Source organism: Ovis aries, chromosome 25, assembly GCF_016772045.2.
Source record: "Ovis aries strain OAR_USU_Benz2616 breed Rambouillet chromosome 25, ARS-UI_Ramb_v3.0, whole genome shotgun sequence".
NCBI lineage: Eukaryota > Metazoa > Chordata > Mammalia > Artiodactyla > Bovidae > Ovis > Ovis aries.
This window is the reverse complement of record NC_056078.1, coordinates 6,730,648-6,758,168: the sequence shown is the minus strand read 5'-3', so window position 1 is coordinate 6,758,168 and position 27,521 is coordinate 6,730,648. Positions and strand designations below refer to the sequence as shown.

The window sequence follows — 27,521 nt, the reverse complement described above, 5'->3', positions numbered from 1 at the left end:
CTTAAATGCAGTATTTCCCATGAAAGTGAAGGGCCTCCCCCTTTTGGGAAAGCTACCCGCTGAAGATATTTTTATGCTCTGTCTGCAGTGGGTGAAAGGGAATCCTGGCTTAAGATAGAGCCAGTAATGCCCTCCAGCCCAGTAGGGCTGGGCCAACGTCAGAGCGGAGGTGCCACCCATGTTTGGGAATACAACTCACTCTGTCTGTTCCCCGGGTCTCTCTTCCAGCTCAGTCTGTCTCAGCACATAGACGCACACAAGCATGAGAACACGTGCAAGCACACATTCGGTCATATGTGCACACACACACATGCGTGTGCATTCACACAGGCACACACATGCACACACGTCACCACACATATACCCATGCCCGCACGCATGCACACACAGACAAACATGTACAGTCAGCCTAGGTGCCTGCTGGCTATCGCTGCGTCATGGACATTTAGTTCAATTCAAAAATTGTTTTGAGAGAGTGTTAGGGAGCCATGTGTCATACTCCTCTGTGAAAACAGCTAAGAAAGACATCAGACGAACTTTCCTGAGCTTACACTGGAGTGAGGTGGAAAGGAGATCAAACCAGTCCATCCTAAAGGATATCAGTTCTGAATATTCATTGCAAGGACTGATGCTGAAGCTGAAACTCCAATACTTTGGCCACCTGATGCTTTTGAACTGTGGTGTTGAAGACTCTTGAGAGTCCCTTGGACTGCAAGGAGATCCAACCAGTCCATTCTGAAGATCAGCCCTGGGATTTCTTTGGAAGGAATAATGCTGAAGCTGAAACTCCAGTACTTTGGCCACCTCATGTGAAGAGTTGACTCATTGGAAAAGACCCTGATGCTGGTAAAGATTGAAGGTGGGAGAAGGGGATGAGAGAGGATGAGATGGTTGGATGGCATCACCGACTCGATGGACATGAGTTTGAGCAAGCTCCGGGAGTTGGTGATGGACAAGGAAGCCTGGCGTGCTGTGATTCATGGGGTCGCAGAGTCGGACGTGACTGAGCGACTGAACTGAACTGAGGTGGAAAGTCTAAACCCTATTCTTGGCATTATTCACATGCCCTCAAAGCTACCTTCCATGAAAAGGTCTTTAAAATACTTATACTCGATTCTTCTTTATAAGAAAATGAATGTTTAACTGCCTGTGTGTGTGCTAAGTCACTTCAGTCGTCCAACTCTTTGTGACCCCGTGGACTGTATCCTTCGAGGCCCTTCTGTCCATGGGATTTTCCAGACAAGAATACTGGAGTGGGTTGCCATGCCCTCCTCCAGGGGATCTTCCCAACCCAGCGATTGAACCAGCATCTCTTATGTCTCCTGCATTGGCAGATGGTTCTTTACCGCTAGTGCCACACGGGAAGCCCAAAGATTGATTGATACCGTATAAATCGTTTCTTCATATATTATAGGGGGAAAACTTACTATTTTTAACACCCATCTAGAATAAATGTACTTGAATGCTTTCTGCACATGCCAAAACAAAATATAAAGCATGTGAGATGCTCCACCCTCCGTGTCTGCGGGTTCCTCATCCGAGGATTCAACCAGAGGCAGATGGTGAGCAATCACTGGTTGAACCCTCGCCTATGGAGGACTGGCCACGGGACTGGAACATCCGCAGAAGCTGGAATCTGCCTCAGATGCTGGAACCAATCTCCCGGGAATAGCGAGTTATGGCTGTGACCTACAGAATAGGCTGTCGGTATCTGTGATTTCCTCCGAAGGGAAGACATAAATCTTCATCCAAGCCTCTCCCACCTGCTGATGTCGAATGCTAAGAGATGGTTTCCAGCCAATGCAACAGAAAGTCAGAGGGCTCAAAGGTAGGAAAGATTACAGGTACCCTCTATAACACCTGTGTTATGAGGAGATATGCTCAGGGCTGTGCCTTGGAGATACTATAGACTCAAGTGAGACTATATACCTTAAACTCTAACTCTCAGTTTAGACACTCCTGCTACTTCTTGATGCCGGCAGGATGTGAAGCCACATTCAAGAAGCATATAGCCTTGGTCAGAAATCCCAAATCCTTTTTATTCCTGAAGTATCCTTTCTGAAACAGGTGTATTGCCTCAAATTTACTTTGGTAGAGAGAAGGCCGATCCAAGCAAAAACAAAACTTCCCTCTCAAAACACAGCAACAACGATCATAACAACCCACCTCCCTGTAATCTCCAAGAATCCTTCCTTACAGGGAGTGGTGGAGGGCCTGGATTTCCAGTCCCTGGCGCCCCCTGGCTTATTCCTGCACCCTTGAATGCCTTCCTCTGCTGAGTGGCTGTGTGAGATACTTGCAGATTCAGGAGACAAAACACGGAAGATATTTGGTTTTCTGAGCCTCCGTGTGTGTGTGTGTGTGTGTGTGTGTGTGTGTGTGTGTGTGTGCGCGCGCGCGTGCTCAGTCATGTCTCACTCTTTGTGACTCCATGGACTATAGCCCACCATGCTCCTCTGTCCCTGGGATTCTCCAGGCAAGAATACTGGAGTGGGTTGCCACTTTCTCCTCCAGGGGATTTTCCCAACCTAGGGATCCAAACTCTAGTCTCCTGGATTGGTAGGTGGATGCTTTAACACTAAACCACCTGGGAAGCCCCTTTTCTGAGTCTGAGTAGAGGGTATATCCCATTCAGATGCTTCCTCCAGGAAGGCAGCCCTTCCAGACTTGTTTGCTTAGTCCCGGGATGTCCACTGTTACAGGGGACATTCCCACACCCCTCATCTCCTGACTGCTCCTTGGCAGAAGCCCACATCCACTTCCTCCCTTGTCCTCTCTCCTTCCCTTCTGCTCACTCCACAAAGCCTCCCAGAGGGGACTTTCCACTCCCACGGGCAATCACTGTCTCGTGACAGAGGCTCCTGCCAGTCATATATACTTCCAGTTGATACTGGTAAAATAAGATAAAATAGTTTGTGAAAGCTACGTAACAATACTCAATCCTCAGTCCTTTTTTTTTTTTTTTAAATTGTAGTTGTTTACAATGTCTGTTAGTTTCAGGTGTATAGCACAGAGATATATATTAAATATACATATATATATATATATATATACATATCTTTATCAGAGTCTTTTCCATTATAGGTTATTGCAAAATACTGAGTAGAATTGTCTGTGCTATACAGTAGGTCCTTGTTGGTTCCCTATTTTTTATATAGTAGTGTATATGTGTTAATCCCCAAATCCTGATTTATCCCTCTCCTACCTTTATATCCCCTTTGATAACCATGAGTTTCTTTTTATAATATGTCTTTGGGTCTGTTTCTATTTCTTAAATAAGCTCATTTTAACTGTTTTTTTTTTTAGTAGATTCCACATGTAAGTGATATCATATGATATTGGTCTTTCTCTGGCTTACTTCATTTATTATGATAATCTCTATGTACACCCATATTGCTGCAAATGGCATTATTTCATTCCTTTTCATGACTGAGTGATATTCCATTGTGTATATATGTACCACATCTGCTTTATCCATTCATCTGTTGATGGACATTTAGGTTGCTTCCATGTCTTGGCTGTTGTAAATAGTGCTTCTATGATCACTGGGATGCATATGTCTTTTCAAACTATGGTTTTCTCTGGATATATGCCCAGAAGAAGAACTGCCGAAGCATATAGGAATTATATTTTTAGTTTTTTCAGGAACCTCCATACTGTTCTCCATAGTGACTGTAACTCCTTAATCGTATTAAAACAACACTCCTAAAAAACTGGGCTTACCCTCCTAGAGGTTGCCTTCTCAACCTGCGGTGCCTGTGAATCACCCCGGGAACCTGCCAAAATCAACATTCTGAGTCAGTGGGTTTTCCTTGGGACCCAAGAGTCTGAATTTCAAACAGGATTCTAGGCAGTCCAACGGCCACCCTTTCAGTGGGAAGGGGTAGACCTCAAGCTCCTTGAAGGCCCATTCCTGTCTGATGTGACTGTGTCCTCACTGTGTAGCGGCGTAGCCAGCGCATGGTGGGTCTTCAGTTGGAAAGGAGGAAGAGGGGTGAGAAGAGAGACAGGAGGTTAGGAGTTTTCCACTGGGTAAGTCTTTCCTGTTTTTGACAACACTGGGCAAGTTTCGTGTCCTTGATATTAAACACCAAGACAGGCTCAGGTGAGGCAGATATGAACGAAGGCTGATGAGTCTTTCCACTCTTTTTTTTTTTTTTTATTAATGTATTTTTAGTTGGAGGCTAATTACCTTACAGTGTTGAGTTAGTTTCTGTTGCGCAATGTGAATCAGCTATATGTACACATATACCCCCTCCCTCCCCTCCCTGCCCCGCCACCACCATTCTATCCCTCTAGGTCGTCACAGGGCGCTGGGCTGAGTTCCCTGTGCTATAACGCAGCTTCCTGCTAGCCGTCCATTTCACACATGATCGTGTGTATGCATCAGCTCTCCAATTAATCTCAGACCTCATCCCATCCTCTCCCGAGAGTTCCCTTCTAGCTATTCACAGATGGTCTCCAGGTCCTCAAGGCTCCCCACCAGTTTGCCACATTACCAAGAGAATGCTGGAGTCCTCTCAAAGGCTTGGGAGCTGGGATGGTATGATGCGATGAGGCGTGGTCAGTGCAGAAAGGAAGCATTCTCATCATATGCGGCTTATATCTAGAGCTCACGGACCAAGGTGTGGGGCTCCATGACCCTGGGGAGCATTTGATGGACAGCATTTCCCTTAGAAAGTGATAGAACTTTTCTGTTTGCAGTTTGTATCAAAGCCTCAAAGTCTGTGATTTATTTCATCTCTTCTCCTCCTCATTTATCAGACAAAGCCTAAACTGCTTGATCTCTAAAATGCATCTTGCCAACAGCAAGCAGACTCATGGAGAGCCTCTGCAGCTGTGGCAGCTTTCATCTTAAAGAGGGTACAGTGCCAGGGAGACAGGCATGCTCTGCTGGTAATGAGGTGGCGGCCTTGTTCACCAATTCATTATTGTTTTTAGACAAAACGCATTCTAAGTCAGCATTTTAAAATATGAAATTAACCTAATCCTTCAATAAGTGGGAGGTTGGAGTTAAATGCAAGCATATACATAGAATGGATAAAAAACAAGGTCCTACTGTATAGTATGGGGAACTATACTCAATATCCTACAATAAACCATAATGGGAAAGAATACTAAAGAAAGAATGTGTATATACATATATATTACAATAATAATAATATAATAATATATTATATATACATATAATTATATATGTATATAACTAAATCACTTTGCTGTACAGCAAAAATTAACATTGTAATTCAACTATACTACAATAAAAATAAAATTAAAAATATAAAAAGCAAACAAAACATAGAAAAAAGAAAAAGAAAGATCACTCTAATACATTAATATTATGTATTATATCAATAACCTCAGATATGCAGATGACACCACCCTTATGGCAGAAAGTGAAGAAGAGCTAAAAAAGTCTATTGATGAAAGTGAAAGAGGAGAGTGAAAAAGTTGGCTTAAAGCTCCACATTCAGAAAACGAAGATCATGGCATCTGGTCCCATCACTCCATGGCAAATAGATGGGGAAACAGTGGAAAGAGTCGAGGACTTTATTTTGGGGGGCTCCAAAATCACTGCAGATGGTGATTGCAGCCATGAAATTAAAAGACGCTTACTCCTTGGAAGAAAAGTTATGACCAAGCTAGACAGCGTATTAAAAAGCAGAGACATTACTTTGCCAACAAAGGCCCATCTAGTCAAGGCTATGGTTTTCCAGTGGTCATGTATGGATGTGAGAGTTGGACTATAAAGAAAGCTGAGCACAGAAGAATTGATGGTTTTAAACTGCGGTGTTGGAGAAGACTCTTGAGAGTCCCTTGGACTGCAAGGAGATCCAACCAGTCCATCCTAAAGGAGATCAGTCCTGGGTGTTCATTTGGAAGGACTGATGTTGAAGCTGAAACTCCAATACTTTGGCCATCTGGTGTGAAGAGCTGACTCATTTGAGAAGACCCTGATGCTGGGAAAGATTGAAGGCGGGAGGAGAAGGGAATGGCAGATGATGAGATGGTTGGATGGAATCACCAACTCAATGGGCATGAATTTGGGTAAACTCCAGGAGTTGGTGATGGACAGGGAGGCCTGGTGTGCTGCAGTCCATAGGGTCGCAAAGAGTCAGACACGACTGAGCAACTGAACTGAACTGAACTGAATACATTAATGTTATCTAATACTAATAATATCTAATACTCTAATAAATTAATATTCACTATGTTAAACTATTATTAGCATTTAGTTGTGTTTTCTATTTTTTTCCTGTGAATGTGTCTGTTTTCATAACTATGGTAATTTTTATATTATTCTGACATATATGTAATTTTATATGCAACTTTTAAAATGTAACATTGCATGTAAATATTTCCCATGTTATTGTAGCTTTCATCACCACCTGCATGACATTTCCTTGAATGGCTATAACTGATGATATGTATAGTCTTCATATACTTATGCGCACTTGGTCATATCTGACTTTTTTCTACCCCATGGACTGTAGCCCACTAGGCTTCTCTGTCCATGGAATTTTCCAGGCAAGAATATTGGAGTGGGTTGCCATTTCCTTCTCCAGAGGATTTTCCCAACTCAGGGATCAAATCTGTGTCTCTTTTATCTCTTGCATTGTTAGGCAGATTCTTTACCAGTCAGTCAGTCAGTTACTAGTGCAATTAAATGTACTAGGCATTTCCGTTGTTTTGAAGGTTTTATAAATATAATTGGACTGCAAATACATGAATAGTTTAGCAAGTGTCTATTGGCACCTGGCATATATTGTATCTAGATTATCTAGTGAGCTTGAAATCCTTTATAGATGTATCGATCCAGGATTTTTAAAGAGGTATATAATGGGAGTGAGGGGTGCGACCACAATAAAATCATCCAACAAAGAGGCTTGGCCTGTCAGCCTCTACCATGGAAGAGCTTCTGGGGAAGCAACGGAGCTGGTCACAGAGGGAGCTGGAGCCCTGCCAGAATGAGAGGCCCCTCCCCTGGTCGTGGTCCTGTGACCACCAGTGTGTGCCTTGCATCCCTGCCTCCTCATCTAAATCTGGGAATGGTGGGTCTTCCCTGGTGGGCTAGTGGTTAAGAACCTGCCTTGTGATGCAGGGGACACAGGTCTGATACCTGGTCAGGAAACTAAAATCCCACATGCTGCAGAGTAACTAAGCCCATGCACCTCACCTACTGAGCCCACGCAGCTCACCTACTGAGCCCATGCGCCACAACTAGAGAGCCGTTGTGCCACAACTAAGACCCAACATAGCCAAATAAATATTTAAAAAATAAATGAATCTGAAATGATGTCTATCTCGGAAAGCTATGGTGAGGGATGAATGAAATACACAAAAGCACTTAGTAGGGTGCTTGTCTCAGTGTGAGCATGCAATAAAATTTAGAAAAGACTATGGTATCAGCAATCAGAGAGGTTGGGGAGCTGCCCACTCCTATCGCTTGCTAGGCCTGGGGCTCATTTGCCATGGTCTAAGTATTTGAAGCTATAAATCAAGTTAACAGATTGTCAAGGAAAAGTTTTATCCTTACATCTTAATAACCTTCACTCACAAAAATAGAGAAATATATGTAAAACTAGGGTATTTCTATGACTAAAAGTGAGTAAAGTATTAAAGACAGGGGAGGGACTTCCCTAGTGGTTTAGTGGTTAAGAATCTGCCTTTCAATATACAAGACAAGAGTTCCATCCCTGGTTGGGAAACTAAAATCCCACATGCCTCAGAGCTACTAAGTCTGCATGCCTCAGTGAAGACCCAGCGAAGCCAAAATATTTTAAAAATAAAATAAAAGGGAATCTGATCATGTGTAAGGCTGTCTGGGATGTTATTTGGATGAGTAGTAAGAATAAAAACATATAAATTCATAAACTATGATATATTTATTTAATAGCACTCATTTTCTTGCCTTTATTTCAGCACTATCATTAATTATATTTTCATAATCAAGATTTTCCAAAGTCTGTGTTTCATTAATAGCAGTAATCTAACAGATTAAAAATAAATGTAATTGTATTAAAATATACAAAATCTGAATATATTTTAATCAATATGTAAATTAATGTCAATATAGGAAGATAACAATTTAATTATTTTAGATGTTTCCAGAAAAGTTATTTTTCTTCCAAAATATTCAAAATTACCTATTTTAACAAAAATGCAAAAATATATTTTAATTAATAAATATCAAAATTTTAAATTATTTAAATCTGGAGATGTTTATAATTTTTAAAGATTTAATTACATTTTATGCATTTTTGTATAAAAATAAAACTACATGCAACTCTAGAAAAATCCATTTTTATTTTATATGTCACATATATTATATCTCAGTTCAGTTCAGTTCAGTCATTCAGTCATGTCCGACTCTTTGCAACCCCATGAATCACAGCACACCAGGCCTCCCTGTCCATCACCAACTCCCAGAGTTCACTCAGACTCAGGTCCATCGAGTCAGTGATGCCATCCAGCCATCTCATCCTCTGTCATCCCCTTCTCCTCCTGCCCCCAATCCCTCCCAGCATCAAAGTCTTTTCCAATGAGTCAACTCTTCACATGAGGTGGCCAAAGTACTGGAGTTTCAGTTTCAGCATCATTCCCTCCAAAGAAATCCCAGGGCTGATCTCCTTCAGAATGGACTGGTTGGATCTCCTTGCAGTCCAAGGGACTCTCAAGAGTCTTCTCCAACACCACAGTTTAAAATCATCAATTCTTCAGCACTCAGCTTTCTTCACAGTCCAACTCTCACATCCATACATGACCACTGGAAAAACCATAACCTTGACTAGATGGGCCTTTGTTGGCAAAGTAATGTCTCTGCTTTTTAATACGCTGTCTAGCTTGGTCATAACTTTTCTTCCAAGGAGTAAGCATCTTTTAATTTCATGGCTGCAATCACCATCTGCAGTGATTTTGGAGCCCCCCAAAATAAAGTCCTCGACTCTTTCCACTGTTTCCCCATCTATTTCTCATGAAGTGATGGGACCAGATGCCATGATCTTTGTTTTCTGAATGTTGAGCTTTAAGCCAACTTTTTCACTCTCCTCTTCCACTTTCATTAAGAGGCTTTTTAGTTCCTCTTCACTTTCTGCCATAAGGGTAATGTCATCTGCATATTTGAGGTGACTGATATTTCTCCCGGAAATCTTGATTCCAGCTTGTACTTCTTCCAGCCCAGCATTTCTCATGATGTACTCTGCATATAAGTTAAATAAGCAAGGTAACAATATACAGCCTTGATGTACTCCTTTTCCTATTTGGAACCAGTCTGTTGTTCCATGTCCAGTTCTAACTGTTGCTTCCTGACCTGCATATAGGTTTCTCAAGAGGCAGGTCAGGTGGTCTGGTATTTCTATCTCTTTCAGAATTTTCCACGGTTTATTGTGATCCACACAGTCAAAGGCTTTGGCATAGTCAATAAAGCAGAAATAGATGTTTTCTGGAACTCTCTAGCTTTTTCGACGATCCAGCGGATGAACTATGCTATTGTTGTTTAGCTTCTAGGTCATGTCCAGCTTTTTGGGACCCCATGACTGCAGCATGCCAGGCCTCCCTGTCCCTCACTGTCTCCTGGCATTTGAACTAGAACTATATTTATATACAAAAGTAAGGAAAATAGAAGTTATGTAATATTGCAAAATGTTGGCCAATATATATGCACAACTGTTGCACACATTGTATGTGGTTGTTTTAGTGCCACCCAGAACCCTGAGCTGGAATGTGAAAGGAAACAAGAAAATGGACTCCTGGCACTACTGGGAAATGATTCTTCATTATGCAAGAATTTATTACATCCTTGCTCTATGAGAGGAAGAACTTAACAAGGTAATGAATTTGTCTTTTCTCTTATCTCAGCACTTCTGCCGCTTGAATCCTGTCTACACTCCAAATAATGGTCATTTTTGAAGTCAGCAGTGGTGCACACACATCTTCTGGGGACTCAGATTCAGTACCTTTTATTTACCAGAGATATAAAACTGAGGACTGAGCAGTCCTGGTCACCAGAGTGGATGTTTAGGATTACAGGTTGTTCTGCCTGCCCTGAGCACTGACTTCAAGGGATTGGTTACCATGTGTATTTCAGTGTGTGTGTGTGTGTGTCTGTATCTGAGGAGCCCTTGAAACTGTGGGGCTGAGTCAGAGCCTCTCTTGACCATCTCTAAAGGCAAGCCAGCAATTTAAAAAAGAGCAATGTTACAGCCAAACATTTATTGGGATAAATTTTCTGCAGTATGCAAATCCTTCTTGCAAATACCATTATCCACATCACTTCCCGTGTTGGCGTTGAATCTATTCTAAAGCATCTCTCAATGCCTTACCCACCCTGGATGTCTTGATTTTCAAAGATTGGATTGTGTCCATTGGGACATCAGCTTGTTAGAGAAAGCAGATGAGAGAAGGCCCCTTGTTTCCCACCACCAGGACCAATTCCAGAATTGGACAACCTGAAACATAGCTGCCCATCTGGAGAGAAGGCCCCAGGACACAAAGAGGGGCCAAAGCTGATCCAGATGCCACTCAGAGTCACTGCTGTGTTCATTAAGAAACTCTTTGAATCTTACCCCTTTTTTCATTATCTCTGAAACTCAGTTGAGCTTTACTTTCTACCAGAAGCTTCCAGCCATTTGTTGGGGGAACATGACTTTAAGGAAATAAGACAGAAATGTGTTTGAATGTGAAGCAGTTATTTTTGCAGCTCAGCTGTGATATGATAATATCACTGTTTGCAGAGCTGGGACTCTGGGCTCTCAGGGGGCTAGTATAGAAAGCTGAACTGGCCAGTAAAGGTGGGCAAAACCACAGAGCTAGGAACTGAGCCCAACCCACCCCCCAGGAGAAGGGGCCAGCTGTCCATTGTCTAGGAAAGAGCAAAAGCTAACACACTCGGCTCTGAAATCTTTCCATAAAATATTTACCGTTTTCTTTAGAAGTAGTTTATACACTTACCACCTGCTTACCTTTGATTTCTAATGAGCCTACACTAGATTTTTAGAAGGCCCCTCTCTACCCTGGGTTTAGTCCATTGTTTAAATATAATACCATCATTTCAGGGATTTCCCTGGTTGTCCAGTGGTTAAGAATCTGCCTGCTAATACAGGGGACATGGGTTCGATCCCTGGTCTGGGAAGATTCCACATGCTGTGGGGCAGCAAAGCCCACGTGCCATAGCTACTGAGCCCACGCACTCTAGAGCCCTTGCTCTGCAACAAAAGAAGCCACCATAATAAGAAGCCCTTGCACCACAGCTAGAGAGCAGCCCCTGCTTGTGCAACTAGAGAAAAGCCCATAAATGCTGTGCAGCTCCCCAAAAACATCATTTCAAAATGATCACTTTTCTTGTTAAATTAAAGCAGTGACCTTATTTTCCTTCCATTCTACCTTAGGTTTTAAATCATCCTTCTTCTGAGATGTGTTTAGGGTAGTGTTTATGTTTATATTTATTTCAGGAATATTGAGGGTGGGGTCAAGGAGAACTGGAGGAGAATAAATCTATGGTCATGCTGGGAGACAGCAAATCACTTCCACAAATCTCTCCTGAGAGGCCATCTTGTGTCTCATACTGCTCTGGTGGCCCATAGTCTCCTGAGCTGGTTGTCATCTAGGAAGAAAGAGGAACCCAGTATATGAATGATTGTAAATCACAGGAGCCCCAGGTGAAGTTATAAGAGAAGAACAGGGTAAACTGTCTTCAGTTCTTCATATGGATCAGGAAGAGTTTCTTGCTGAGTGTTTTAAAACAAAAGAAAGAAAGGTTTCACCAAGGCCTGGAAAGGCTGGCTGCTTGGGACAGGATGAATGGGGCACTCTGATCTCAGCCTTGTTGGGTGGTTTGGATGAGACACATGGGCATCAGGGAACGTGAGGGTTTTAAGTAGGGAGGGTCCGCTGATTAAGATTCCCACTTAGTTTGATTTTGTTTTGAGTTTTGTTTTGGCCATACCACACAGTATGTGGGACCCTAGTTCCCCAACCAGCGATCAGACCCATGCCCCCTGCTTTGGAAGTTGGAAGCACAGAGTCTTAACCACTAGACCACCAGGGAAGTCATGAGAGCTTCATTTAGGAAGTAAATCAGACAACAGAGTGTCCAGCAGACTAAAGTTGAAAAGGTAGGTGATAAAGAAGCCTGCTGAATTATGATGGCATCTTGGCTTGGAAGGAGTAAGGATCTGAGCTTAGAGAAATAGTAGGACACTAGCCAAGGAGTTCTGGGTCTACTTGTAGGTATCTGCATTGCCTTCAAGACCCAAGGATCCTCTACTCCTGCCCACATGTTTTATTTTGTGTTCGATGCACATAAATTGCAAGCGCGTCTGTCACCCAAAGGTGTGGACTGAGTGGACGTGATCAGCAGAACAAACTTGGGTCCCAGGTTGGGACATTCAACATCATCAAGGGTTGGAGAGGTCGCAGAAAGAGCACAGCTCTGATGTGGGCTGGAGGCATTAGGTGAGACTCATAAACAAAGGAATGAACACCAGAAAATTCTAGCTGAGAGAAGAAAAGTCAGCATGCACGTGGCCGTGCCAAAGACTGGGTGACAGGACAACAGAAACACCAGACAGTTTTGCGAGCTCAGCTCGCGTGAGACTTTGCACTGGCACTTGGGGGCTGAGGCCCTGGGCAGAGATGTTTGGTCAGTCTGTTGCATTTCCTGGGCATCCAAGTCTGAGGCTGCAGTGTGTGTGCGTGCAGGATGATTATTGAAGAATGCTCTTGGGAAAAAAGAAGGAAATAGCAACTCACTTCAGTATTCTTGCCTGGGAAATCCCACGGACAGAGGAGTCTAGCAGGCTATAGTCCTTGCGGTTGCAAAGAGCTGGACATGACGTAGCGACTAAATACACACCGCACACAACTTGGGAACACCTTCTGTTGGGGAGTAAAGGAAGCAGAACTGGGGAAAGGAGTTGAACTGGGAAGCAGATGCAGCAGAGGCCTCATCCAACCTCATGGGAGCTCTGGAGCTGGGATGGCCCTTTGGACTTGGCTCCAGTGAGTCTAGACGCCTGGGTCTTTGTGTCCCACGTGTACAATCACTGGATGTGGTTGGGGGTGCTGGTTGTTCAATGACTCCCATAAGGCAGGGCAGTTCCTTGGGAGTCTCAGCCAACCTTTCCTGCAGCCAGGGGAATGAGAATGGGGTACCATGGTATCTACTGCTGGGGGTTAACCTTGTCTATTTGGAGATTCCTGGGGGAGACGCTGGCAGCTATCACTTAGAGCTGCGAGCTCATCAAAGCTGAGAGGTGGTGCAAAGCCAGCAGCTGAGGGGCCACCGGATGACAAGGTCAGTGAACCCGAGAGACAGTGGTCCAACCTGACTACTGTGAAGTAGTTGAAGGCAGTGGTAAGGGTGAGGGGTCTGGAGTCGGACAGGTTGGTCTTTCATCTGCCACTTACCAACAGTTTGACCTTGAATACATTACTTCATCTCTTTGCCCCTCATTGTGTTTGTCAATTAGGGACCAAAATAGTACTTACCTCATAGAGTCGTTGGGAGGCTAAATGAGATAATGCGTGCAGAGCACTTGGTGCTGGCCCATAATAAGCAGGACTCTTTAGCGAGTGACTGCTTGTGTCACTGTTGATGTTAACAATTTCACCAAACTAAGAGAAAGGCCTTAGACAAATATTGCTGGCCAAAGTCCCAGTGCAAGAGGTCGAAGAGTGAGGAAAATCAGATCAAACATGGAAGTGAGAAGGATGCATTCGTGAAGGATGGGAAGTCTCAACAAATACCCAAGAGAGGGTCCCTTGCCTTTTTGTGAGGAGAGATTGGTGTTAGTGATTTTATTAATTAATTTTTTGGAATATAGTTACTTTACAGTATTGTGTCAGTTTCTGCTGCCCAGCAAAGTGAATCAGCTATCTGTATACATATATCCCCTCTTTTCTGGACTTCCTTCCCATTTAGGTCACCAAAGAGCACTGAGTAGAGTTCCCTTTGCTACACAGTAGGTTCTCACTAGTCGGCTATTTTGTGCATGGTATATATGTCTGTCCCAATCTCCCAGTTCATACCATCCCCCCAGTTCATCCCACCTCACCTTTCTCTCCTTGGCATCCATGCGTTTGCTCTCTACGTCTGCATCTCTATTCCTGCCCTGCAAATAGGTTTATCTGTATCATTTTTCTGTATTTCACATATATGCCTTAATATGTGATATTTGTTTTTCTCTTTCTGACGTGCTTCACTCTGTATGACGGCCCCTTGTCTCTATGTGTTCTCAATTATAAGATGTATGGCCAAACCAACCCTATTAAAAAGCCAAGAGTAAAATTAAACACATTTCTGGGGAGAAAGTTGATATCATCTTCATTTCACACTATTCCTTTCAGTTCAGTTCAGTCGCTCAGGCGTGTCCGACTCTTTGCAACCGCATGGATCGCAGCACGCCAGGCCTCCCTGTCCATCACCAACTCCCGGAGTTCACTCAGACTCACGTCCATCAAGTTGGTGATGCCATCCAGCCATCTCATCCTCTATCGGCCCCTTCTCCTCCTGCCCCCAATCCCTCCCAGCATCAGAGTCTTTTCCAATGAGTCAACTCTTCGCATGAGGTGGCCAAAGTACTGGAGTTTCAGCTTCAGCATCATTCCCTCCAAAGAAATCCCAGGGCTGATCTCCTTCAGAATGGACTAGTTGGATCTCCTTGCAGTCCAAGGGGTTCTCAAGAGTCTTCTCCAGCACCACAGTTCAAAAGCATCAATTCTTTGGCACTCAGCCTTCTTCACAGTCCAACTCTCACATCCAGACATGACCACTGGAAACTAAGGCTTCCCACTGTGTTTCCTTTACCTGGAATCTCAAGTCCTGGCTTTGCCACCTCCTGCCTGTGTAGCCTTGCAAAACTCACACAACCTCTCTAACCTTCAGTTTCTTCATCTATGATATAAGATGAATAGTATCTGATTTTACTTGTTGTTGTGAGATTCAGGTGAGATATTATATTTGGTGTCATTTGCAAACTGTAAAACACAGTCTGCCTGTGTGTGTGCCAAGTTGCTTCAATCGTGTCCAACTGTTTGTGACCCTATGGACTGCAGCCCGCCAGGCTCCTCTGTCCATGGGATTCTCCAGGCAAGAATACGAGTGGGTTGCCATGCCCTCCTCCAGGGGATCGTCCCAATCCAGGGATCAAACCCACGTCTCTTACATCTCCTGCATTGGCAGGCAGATTCCACTAGTGCCACTCGGGAAGCGCAAAACACAATATTGCTGTCACTACTGGGGGAATTTATTTGTTCTGTGGACAACCTTTTTTTGTTGTTGTTTTGGGGGTTGATTTGTGTGTGGATTTTTTGGTTTGTTTGATATGATAGTTATAGGCCATAGAGGCTGGAGAGGACAGCCCCTGGTTGATGAATATGAAAGAGTGAGGAATCTCTGGTGAAAAGAGTGATCTAAGTAATAGCTTTCCTATCTGAGTGAGGATGATACTGTTTTCCACACCTCCATGTATTAGGAGCCTTTGTGTTTGTGCCAGTGTCCAGGTCTTTCGATCTAGGAAGATATAAGATCTGCTGCATTCCTTCAAGGTGTTCATGACATCTGTTTGGTCATGTGTATTACATTCTTTTTCCATTGGTAACAAAGGATTTGCACACTCCTCCCACACTCCATCCTCCAGTCCCTAAATCATCTAGATAAAGCCCTCATGGGAACATGAAGGTCCTGCCAGGTGGATGTCTTCCTGAATTACTGTCATGTTGGGTGAGGCAGCAAACTTTGGCTGAACACCCCATTCCTGGGGTGGTGATACCCAAGTGTGACACACACCAACATATGTTTAACATCTTAATTCAAACAGAGTTGGGGAATAGGGTCTTCTGATAAACGCGAATTTGAACATTTAATGAATTAATTTATCAATCTAGTTTCTAGTATACAGCAAGATGATTCAGTTATACATATGTATTTTCTTTATCATAGTCTTTTCCATTGTGGTTTATTACAGGAGATTGAATGTAGTTCCCAGTGATATACACTAGGACCTTGTTGTTTATCTATTTTATATATAATGGTGTGTATCTGCTAATCCCAAATTCCTAATTTAGCCCTTCCCCACCCCCTTTCTTTCTTGTTTTCTGTGTTTCTGAGTCTGTTTTGTAGAAAAGTGCATATTGTATTTGGATCATAATTAATATTCCACATGTGAGTGATATTGTATACTATATGTCTTTCTTTTTCTGACATGTATCAGTTAGTATGATAATTTCTAGGTCCACCCATGTTGCTGCAAATGGCATTATTTCCTGCTTCTGACGGCTGAGGACTATCCTATTGGATGTATGTACTGCATCTCCCTTATCCATTCATCTGTCAGTGGACACTTGCATGTTCCTTCCATGTCTTGGCTGTTGTGAATAGTGCGGCTATGAAGATTGAGGTGTATGTATCTTTTCAACTTAGAGTTTTCTGGTCTAATTTTTTAAAATCTTTCCCTGCTCTATGGTCAGAAATTTTGAAAAGTTTTCTTTTGACACTAAATCTGAACTGTAACTAGAGTTAATTTCTATGCATTGTGTGGCTTAAGGATCTAATGTCTTTTATCTTCATATACCTACTTTTTTTTCTAAAGCAGCGGACATTTTCAAGATAATGGGAAATGTGAATGTTAAGAAAAAGGAAAAAAACAAGCAAACAGGACTGGATTCCAGGAGGATAAGAAACAACTTGTCCTCAGAGTTTATTATGAAGCCCTTCAGTCCAAGTGGTAGTCATGGGCATTGACTGTGCTCCCCTGTCCCTTTGAAACGTATCACTTTTGGTTTAATTCAGCCTCTATACTTGAGAAAGGCTTGGGACCTGGGACCCTTTGCTGTAATGCTGCAAAGCTTGCAACCAGACACACCTCTCCTAGAGCAACAAAATACAAAGAAACTATATAGGACTAAAAATAACTGCATGCTAGCTCAGTAAGGGAGAATTTTAGACCTAAAAGATACAAAGAGACTAAAAACCCATCTGCCACTTTTGAGAAGCCTGGAGCAAAAACAGGGTATTGGGAGCAAAGCAGGGTACTGCACATGCCCCCTGCACAGAGCACCGCCTGAGGCGCGGGCAAACCACCTAAGCCTCCCCTTCTGCCTGATCACTGGACACACCCCCAGCTTCACCTCATATAAGGAACAGGTGTGTCCCTCCTCGGGGAGTGAGCAAGCACAGGCTTCTGTTGCTTGTTCTTGCTCCCCTCTTGCTGCAGCAGGGACCCCAGGAAAGCCTTGCCTGAATTTCTTGTCTAGCCTGTAGTCAATTTCTGTTGATTGGGGAAGGCCACGAACCCTGGTGGATAACATACTGCCTGGGTGAGTCCCTGAGCTCAGTTGGGTCATGGTGATAAGGAAGAGCACTTATATAAAAGCTATACTATTAATTTGTTCACTTACCTTAAAAATACCTTAAAATACCTTAAAAATACCTATTGATATACAAAAATGAAGAAGTATATTTCTCATCCTCAAGGAGCTCATCTGGATGAAAACCCAGTGCGGTCTTCAGTGTGGTTTCATGAATGAACGTGAATGCCTTACACTCATTAAACCTTAACAGTTAACAAAGCACAGTCGTCCTTTGGTATCCATGAAAGAATGGCTTCAGGACCTCTTGTGGGTACCCACATCAAGGGGGCTCAAGCTCCATTGTGGATCCGCCTGTAAGGACAGATCCCACATTTGCAGATACAGAGAATCAACTGTACTCTATACGTGCAGGTAGTAGTCCATGAGTATTTATGACTCCCTTTTATACATGTAATTGAGATTCACAGAGGCTCAGGGACTTGGAGAGAATATAGCTAGTTAGCCCAGGGCCTGAAGTAGAATCTAAAATTTTCTGTTAATCTGGTGTATTTCTTCTATCCATCTCTTAACCTCAATTTCCTAATGCCATTTATTACACATCTGCCAATCTGCTGATGATCTGGATAGGCAGAGTGGATGATGGGAAGAGTATTGGGGAAGATCTGAGGCTACCTGCCTTCAGCCAGTTCCCAAGCTCTTTTCCAGCCAATTGCCTAACATCAAGCAAGTTACTTCATCTATTTGCAATGCAGTTTCTACAACTGTAAAATGAGGGGTTTGGACTAAATGCTTTTTCAAGTGTGTCTTGATTCTAATATGATATCCTACTAACTTGATTTTCAAAGTATTGTCTCATTTACTAGTTTTATTTACTAAGAGGTAATTGACTTCACATGTGTGCAAGTTCTTTTGGGGCAAATTCCTCACTAAGCCTCAACCTTTCCTGAGACCTAAGTGGTCCAAGAAATGGGAATAATAAAACTAATTTTTCAGGACTGTTGTGATAATTAAATGGGCTACATGTGGACATCAGTGAGGAAATGTTTGAAATTTATTTTATTAAGTATAGCTGATATAGAATGTTGTGTTAATTTCTGCTCTATAGAAAACTGGTTCAGTATTACATATATACACACATATACATTCTTTTTCATTATGGTTTATTATAAGATATTGAATAATACAGTTCCCTGTGCTGTACAGTAGGACCTTGTTGTTTATCCATCCTGTATATAATAGTTTACATCTGTTAAGCCCAAACCCCAAATCCATCCCTTCCCCCACCCGCAACCCCCATGGCAACCACAAGTCTGTTCTCTGTGTCTGTTAAGTCTCCAGACATATGCCCAGGAGTTGTTACAAAGCAAAAGTGAGCATACATCTGCTGGAAACTTTTTCATTCTCATTTTTACAATCCAGGAATTTCAAAATACTTCGGGAGTGTTAGGTCATCCGCAGACCTGTTTCTCTGTTACTCACCCACTGTTCGTCTGCATTCGCTGGGTCTTTGCAGGGTGTCTCACCCATACCTGCAGTCCAACAGTGAGTGACTCAGCCTGTTGAATAACCCCCTTTTCCCCAGTATGACATGTCAACTTTATTTCATTGCTGTGGCATGTCTCTTGCCCTGTGGCTGATAAACAAGGCAACCCAGTTAGGAAACCAAAGCAAATTCCCTCCTCCTGAGTCAAGGCGGGAGGTCTGCCAATCTAGACCTAGGAGACAAGCTTTTACACCGTGCTCACTGTCTAAAGATGTTGTTCTTCTCTTTCTCAAGCTCACTCCACTCCCCTCACCCCTAGCCATCTCCCCAAAAGAGGCCATAACCTGGGAGCTATTTTTACCTACAGAATAAATCCAGGGGCACGACCTTTCGTGTTGCATTTATCAAAAAAGAGGGGGTTTATGTTATTGACTTATTTAAAATCAAGTATTGGTTTCTGCAAGGGTTTGATGCATTTGATGTTTGTAAAACTGGGTTACACTTTAGGATTCTCAGACTGCGGCACAGCTGGATTGTCTGCAGATGTGGACGTCTGTGGTCATGAAGACACCACAATACAATGAATGGGAAAGGCAGCGGTTTGATGTTTCTGGGCCCCATTTTCTTTATCTGGAAATAAAGATTAAAAATAACTCTTTTTTTGTGAGAATTAAGTGAGAATATGCATAAAGTGTTAGTTGCTCCGTTGTGTCCAACTCTTTACGACCCCATGAACTGTAGCCCACCAGGCTCCTCTGTCCATGGAATTCTCCAGGCAAAAACACTGGAGTGGGTAGCCATTCCCTTCTCCAGGGGATCTTCCTCACCCAGGGATCAAACCCAGGTGTCCTGCATTGCAGGCAAATTCTTTCATGTCTGAGCCACCAGGGAAGCCCAAGCATAAAGTGCATGCAAAAATATACCCTTGAGCTACGGGAAGGTGATTCTGCCAATGGACTTTCTGTGTAGCCCTCACAACAATACTGGTTTCTGCCTTAATTGTCCCAAATGACAACATAGAGATTATTATGCTTACCATAAAATCATGTTCTCGAAAGCTTGAACTAGTGAAATATGAACCAGTACCACTGTTCTAGAGGCAACTTAGCATTTCTATCAAAAATAAAAATTACAACTTACCAATCCCACAAAGTACACTGGGTAGGTAAATTATTATAAATCTATAAAGAGGAATACCATCTAGGCAGCCATTAAACATCACGTTGTAGAAAAACATTTATTCTTCTGGGAACTATTCATTCTGTATCACTCTGTGAAATATGCGGACAGTAAAAGAGGATACACTGTTTGATATTTTTTAATAAATAAGAAAAGCACATACACACATGGAAAAAATACTGGAAGGTACCCAGCAAAACATTAATCCTAGTTTTCTTTGGTTGGAATCCAAGTGATTTTTGCTGTCTTCCTTTGTGATTTTTCTCTGTTCCACAAGTTTTCGTTTCTGACGATACTTTATTTCTTTGATTAGAAAAAAATATGGCTATGAAACCAATCTGGTTTTCAAATGAGTGTTATAATTTAATCCACAATCCCCACCTTTAGAATGCTTTAGAATGACTTAGAAAAGAATTTATAAACGTGTGCACAGGAAGAAACCTGAGAAGAAACACATCAAAACATGAACAATATTATCTCTGTGTAATGGTTTATGAGTGATTTTGTTTTCCATCCTGCAATTTTCTATATTCTCAAAATATCTACAATCTGTATATATTACTTTTAGAAGTAGGAAAAATGCTATTAAAATATCTGTTGAATCATTATTATTTATTAAAAGTAATGTTTTCTTGCTGCCTCCTGTGAGAGCAGTGTGGTTGATGTAAGCTTTTTTCATAGCTGAATTTTCTTGCTGTGAATAAACCGGCTCAAAGGAAGCTCGTGATTCTCAGTTTCAGGATGTCTAATTTGAACAAAATCTATTTTTTCTTTTAAAAATCTTTCATTCATAGTTCAGGGTGATTTTAATTTGTATATATCAAGTTATTCAAAGCTCAAGTTATAAGACACCAGAGGGAAGACGGCTGAATAGGAGGAAAGCCTGAAAATCTTGTGGGCAACTCTGGCCTCACAGGATTGTCAGCCTGATTCCAGATCAAAGGGGCTCGGATAAATGCATTAACTTTAGATTTCTTTTCCCCGAGCCTCAGATCCACTGGATGCTTGCCCATCTGGGCTGAGCCCCATAGGCAGCTGCTTTTGGAGCAAGGGTGTCTTGAGGTCACATCTAAGCAGCTCTCCATGTCTGGTCAAACAACCAGAGTGTGTTTAAACATGAGTGATATTTTCAAGGTCAGTGCTGGGTTTCTAGCAAAAGAAAAAAATAACTGATATTCAGGATAGAAAACAGGGGCGGAGGGCAGGGAAACAAATGAAATTCTAGGTCTGTTACTGAAGCTCTCTGTCCAGCAAATATTTTAGGGATGTCTAGAAATGGGTGAATTTGGGACCAGATTAGTTTCTTCATCTGTGTTTTTCGCTTAAAGGATGAGTTATTTGTATGTTGGAAAACAGCTCTTATTGACAAAGGTGAACAATGTTGACTTCTTAGCATAAATACCATTGCAGAGGAGAAAACGAACAAGGAAACAAACAACATTTCTTTCCATTAGTGACATCCCAAGCAGGAGGAGAAGGGGGTGACAGAGGATGTAATGATTGGATGCCATCACTGACTCAATGGACATGAGTTTGAACAAACTCCGGGAGATGGTGAAGGATAGGGAAGCCTGACATGCTGCAGTCCACAGGGTCACAAAGAGTCTGACATGACTGAGTGACTGAACAACACCAAGCCATGCAGTGGCTCAGCTAGAAATCTGGGAATTATCCTTGCCTTTTATCTCTTTTACCCCCTTCTCCGATTCCAAACCCCCACCTCTTGTTTCTCCCAACCACCCCTTCTCCAGCTGCCTCTGGCATCCTGGCCTTATCCTGGTGGCCTTCTCAAGGCCCCTGGACCTGTGGGTAGACTCACCCAGGTCCCAGAGCGGTCATCGCAGCATGCAAACCTAACTACTTCATTCCCTCTTAAAATTTACTCCTTCTGGGTCAAAATCCAAGCTCTTTGACCTGGCATTTGGGGACCTTCTCTCTTTAGCCACCTCTACTCTTCCCAGCTCAGACCTGGGCTTCCTGCCATTTCCCGACCCCCCCCCCCCCATCCCAGGGCAAGGGTCCTTCCTTCAAACCACAAACTCAAAGATGAAATTGAGGATTTTAGGACTTCCCTGGTGGTCCAGTGGTTAAGAATCCTCCTGTCAATGCAGGGGACACAGGTTCAATCCCTGGTCTGGGAAGATCCCGCATGCCACAGAGCAACTAAGCCTGTGCAGCGCAACTACCCATGCCTGTGTGCCCTAGAGCCCATGTGCACAAGAGAAGCCTCCACAATGAGAAAACCACACACTGCAGCTAGACCCTCACTCACCACAACTAGAGGAAAGCCTGCGCGCAGCAACTAAGACCCAGCACAGCCAAAACTAAATACATAAATAAGCCATTTGTTTTAATTGAGGATTTTTAAAGTGCTATCAGCAGGGCCTTAAAACTCCAAGCACAGGGCCTGTGTGACTACAGTAAGTCATCTACGAACCTTCAAGTTGTGAACTTTCAAAGACGTGAACAAGTGTTCACACGTCCAATCGCATACGTTAGCTCACATGTCTGCCTTACATTGCCATGGGTGTGCACCCTTTACAAGTGGTCACGCTTTGGTGAACTTCACTGTAGAGTACTGTATAGGGCACAGTGGCACAGTGTCTTTGTGTGAAAAGTACTATAAATCCATTACAATATTGTGCTATAGTACATATACAGTATACTACACACAACCGATTATGTTAGTTGGGTACCTAGGCTAATGTTGTTGGACTTACGAACATATTGTGCTTACAAACGCGTTCTCGGAAAAAAACTCCTTTGAATGTCAGGGACTTACTGTGTTCAAGTCACCTGCCCATGAGGCCAGCCCTGCCCCATGGGGTGTTTACACCACAGTTCCCTCACTCCTGTGGCGCTTAGCCTGGAATATCCTGCTCGTTCTCCACTTTCATCATCCTCTTCTCCTCCTCGTTCTTTAAGATTCACTTGGCTTGGGTACCACGCCAAGAAATCCCTACAGACTTTCTTCCTACAACACAGGACTCCCAAGTTGTGGTGTGTCTTCGTCCTCTGAGCTCATTTTAGTCAGTAATTCCCCAAAGATGGGCTTCAACCATCTATGTATGAGCTCCTAGGGTGGTTTTGACAATGAATCTGAACCACTGGGACGAGGCCTGGGTACCTGCAAAGCTCATAAGCAGTTCTATGTGCCCTATACTGAGTTTTGAGGATGAATGCTCCTGGTCTGGTCTCCTTTTCGGGGTCTCTGCTTCCCTAATATCTGACACAGTGCCTGGCACCCCCATGTGTACCCTGGCCTCCAGAGGAGCTCCAGAAGTGGGGGAAGTCCCATTTTCTCTGGTTGGGGGCCTTCCTGGGAGGCGCCAGGCAGGCTGCAGGCCAAGGAGTGTGCAAGGCCCCCACCTGCCAGCATTTCCTTCTGGGTCTCCTTGTTCTTGAATCGAAAGGTGACATCCATCCAGAAAAAAAGCTAAAAACCCAGGACCCTGCCACTGGCTTACATCTGGCCCAGAGCAAAAGGCAGTAGTGAACTTGGCTATGGCTGAATTTACCCCATTTCTGGTACTGGCATAGGGTATATCGATCACAGAAGTCCAGGGACCTGCACCCAAGGCCTGATAGCCCTCTTCCCACACTCTCAGCCCTGGGCTCGCAGAGCAGCACCCAGGATGCTGTAAAGATGTAAAGATGCTCCAGCCTCAGGCCCCAAACAGGGCATTTCTTTGCAAGGAGGGGAAGATGCTACCTTGGGTGGTGGGTGTGCAGAAGAAGGGCTGTGCTGTGCTAAATCACTTCAGTCGTGTCCAACTCTTTGGGACCATATGGACTGTAGCCCGCCAGGCTACTGTGTCCATGGGATTCTCCAGGCAAGAGTACTGGAGTGGGTTGTCATTTCCTTCTCCAGGGGATCTTCCCAACCCAGGGATCAAACTGCATTGGCAGGTGGCTTCTTTACCACTAGAGCTACCTGGGAAGCCCCAGGGGAAGGGCAACCAGCCTGAAATCTACTGCTGTTCACTCCTGTCTTCTCTGCAAGATGGAGGAGCTGCAGGTACAGCCCAGGGGGCACCTATATCCCCCATGCTGGACACACCCTTGGCTCAGCTGGCCACATTCCCAAGACCAGCCCAGGGCCCACCCAGATCAACAAGCCCCCTCAACAAGCAGGCCATCTCCACTCTCAGGGTCTCCCCATTACCCTCACTCATGGAGTCTGGGCACCCCAAGCCCTAGGATCCCATGGTCCTATTTCAGGCGTATCTACTCCAAGCAGGAAGACTGCCTCACAAAAACTTGGCCCTCTCGCTCCTGTTTTGATTAGATACAGACTGTTTTTGCTTTGTTTAAAAAAATATTTTTGGTTTCTTTTATGGCTGTTGTTTTAAACAGTAGCTCTTTCTAATTAAGAGCATCATCAAATTTGGGTCCATTGCCAGCTAAACTAGGCAAAATTTCGAGGTCTTGAGGCTGTTACAGAAAGGGGAGCCCTGCAGTGTCCACAGCAGAAAGAGGCAAGGTCCCCCGACGGACCACTTAGTAATCGTCTATGATCCAGTTCTCCGGTGGCCTGCCTGTGGTTGCCTGAGTAAACAGAGGCCTCGTGAATCACAAGGTAACTGGGGCTACTTCTCTGTCAAGTTCTTCAGCCACATACAAATTTCTCACTATTCCTCTGAAATTTTCCTTTATCATCAACATCATCACCCAGTATCAACAGCTTAAATTCACCAAATGATTCATATGTGTGAGGCATGGTGTAAATGTTGTCCTTAAAGAGTCTCATTATGTCCCATATGAACCCTGAATATCGCCATTATTGGCCCCATTTATGGATGGGATGATGGAGGCTCATAGGTGCAGGTCACCTGTTCAAAGTCATACAGATATGAGGATTCAAATGTACATTGCACTGTGGCCAGAGTGAACCGTGCATATATAGTTCCCTCATGGATCACTTCCTCTATATGGCCTCCCTAGCCAGCAGGAAGGGATGCTCAGGATCACCTTTCCTTAGCCCTTCAGAGCAACCACCACATGCATTCACATTTCTGTCTACCTGTTGTTGTTCAGTTCCTCAGTCGTGTCCAACTCTTTGCAACCCCACAGACTGCAGCACACCAGGCTTCCTTGTGCTTCACCATCTCCCGGAGCTTGCTCAAAACCATGTCCATTGAGTCGGTGATGCCATCCAACTGTCTCATTCTCTGTCATCCCCTTCTCCTCCCGCCTTCAAGCTTTCCCAGCATCACGGTCTTTGCCAATGAGTCAGTCCTTTGAATCAGGTGGCCAAAGTATTGGGGCTTCAGCTTTAGCAACAGTCCTTCCAATGAATTTAGGGTTGATTTCTTGTCTACCTGTGGTATGATTTTAAAAACACATAGATATATTTGGCCTTTGTCCTCATTTCCTGGCACAGAGTTCTTAAAACCTTTGGAATTTCCTAGTGATAGGAGTGTTATTCATAACACTTTGACCACACCTGAGTTTATGCTGATGAGATGGCTCATGGGGGTTCCCAGGGAAACCAAACATATAGTGAGAGGGTTGGAGATTTCAGCCCCACCCCACCTCAGCATCACCTCCGTGGAGGTGAGAGGGGTTGGGGATTGAGTTCAATCTCCGATGGCCAATGCTTTCATCAATCATGGCTACTTAATGAAACCTCCACAAAAATCCCTAAAATCCAGGAGCTTCCGATCTGGAAACCACATTCACGTGCTGGGAGAGTGCTACACCCCAACCCAATAGAGGCTCCTGTGCTGGGGACCCTTCCAGACCTTGTCCAACGTAAATACTTCTTCATTTGACTGTTCATTTCTCTCCTTTACAATTAACAATAATCATAAATCTTGACTTTAGTGAGTCCTTGTAGTATATTATAGAACCTGAAGGCAGGTCATGGGAACCACTGAATTTGTAGCCAGCTGCCCAGAAGAGCAAGTGGGCTGGGGACCCCATTTGCAGCTGGTGCCTGAAGTGGGAGCAGTCTCATGGCACTGAGCCCTTGATCTTGGGTGGGTGTGTGTTGGGTGGGTGGGTGTGTGTTGGGTGGGTGGGGCGGGGGAGGTCCTGTGCTAACTCCAGGCAGTTAGTGTCAGAACTGGATTGAACTGTAGGACACCCTGTTGGTATCAGAGATTTGAAAAACTAGTTGATTGGTGTTGGAAAAACCACAGAACCACTGTGTTGACCCATGAGCTTCTAGACCTGGGGAGGGCCTAGACAGCACAGAGCCTGGCATGTCACAGGTACTCACCTCGTTTCACGCCTTTATCTGCAACTTCAGACTCAACCTCCAGGTGTAGCTCCTGAAACCTCTCTTTATCTTCAGTTAGTTAGTGAAACTGCTGTTCATTGGGTTGGGCTCAGTGAGCTTGGCCTTCAAATGAGAGGTGTTAGTTAAGTTTGAGGACTCAATGACTAAGGTCACATTGATGCTCAGTGACAGAGCAAGGACGGGACGTATCAGCCTCTTAAGTCAGACATCAACCCTTGGCCTCACTGTCTTTCAACTTCCCGAAGTTTGCTTCCTTATTCGCTGCCACAACAATTCTGTAGGACCAGTGATGGCACCCCACTCCAGTACTCTTGCCTGGAAAATTCCATGGATGGAGGAGCCTGGAGGGCTGCAGTCCATGGAGTCGCTAAGTCGGACATGACTGAGCAACTTCCCTTTCACTTTTCACTTTCATGCACTGGAGGACATGGCAACCCACTCCAGTGTTCTTGCCTGGAGAATCCCAGGGACGGGGGAGCCTGGTGGGCTGCCGTCTATGGGGTCACACAGAGTCAGACACAACTGAAGTGACTTAGCAATGCAAAAGTCAAGTCTCCGTGAAGGTTTAGGACACAATGAAAATGGTATCCCCTCTTTAAACTGGAATTTTTTCCATCAGGCAGGATAACTGAAGGCAGCATCTCAGCTTTTCGCCACCCACCAAATAGGCCTCTCTGTCTGGAAGCCCCGCTCCCTCTGAAGGCGAGAGAGCTGAGGGCAGTTGGGGAAAGAGATGACTCCAGAAAGGCTGCACTGCTGTCAGCAGCTTCCAATGCAGTGATTCACGGGGCCGGCCAGCTCTGCATCACGGAGGCCAACTGGGCATCTGTCATCGGCTCTCTCCTCTCTCGGAAACGGCTTCTTCAAAAGGGTCTGCAGCCGCCAGTGGCGAGGCCTGCTCGGAGCCGCTGAGGTGGCTGGAAGCTGGAGGGAGGCGGGGCAGGGGGCGGGGGGCCGGGGGGAGGAGGCCTGGAGAGCTGCCGCCCAGAGAGGCCGGTGACAGGAAGAATCCATCAATCTTGCATGCAGCGCCAAATATGGCGCTGGGCTCGAGAGGGAATAAACAAAATGGTCACACTGCGGGCTCCCAAGGAGAGGCATGACAGAGGAGAGCGAGGGGCCGGCCTGACGTCAGCGTGTGCGGTCCCGGCTGAGCTGCCCGGCTCACCCCGGGGAGCAGGAATCCCATATTTGTCCTTGCGGAGCCCCTGTGGGCTTTGTTCTTGATGGATGCGCCCGAAGCCGGAAGGGGGAAGCTAAGGCCGTGGATCATGTGGAAATGTGTTCTTGGCACTGCCCCCTGGG

General features: G+C 44.3%; 2 long non-coding RNA genes across 2 annotated transcripts; one reads left to right on the top strand and one right to left on the bottom strand.

Moving 5' to 3' along the window:
- The first annotated feature begins 217 nt into the window (after positions 1-217).
- LOC132658652 (uncharacterized) lies at positions 218-20,611 on the top strand. The gene is made up of 3 exons (XR_009598562.1): positions 218-1,828; positions 9,698-9,828; positions 16,231-20,611. It is a non-coding gene; the product is annotated as an uncharacterized LOC132658652 (long non-coding RNA).
- LOC132658653 (uncharacterized) lies at positions 18,457-27,135 on the bottom strand. Its single transcript, XR_009598563.1, has 2 exons — positions 26,196-27,135; positions 18,457-25,293 (listed from the first exon to the last, which is right to left on the bottom strand). It is a non-coding gene; the product is annotated as an uncharacterized LOC132658653 (long non-coding RNA).
- Between the last annotated feature and the right edge of the window lie 386 nt (positions 27,136-27,521).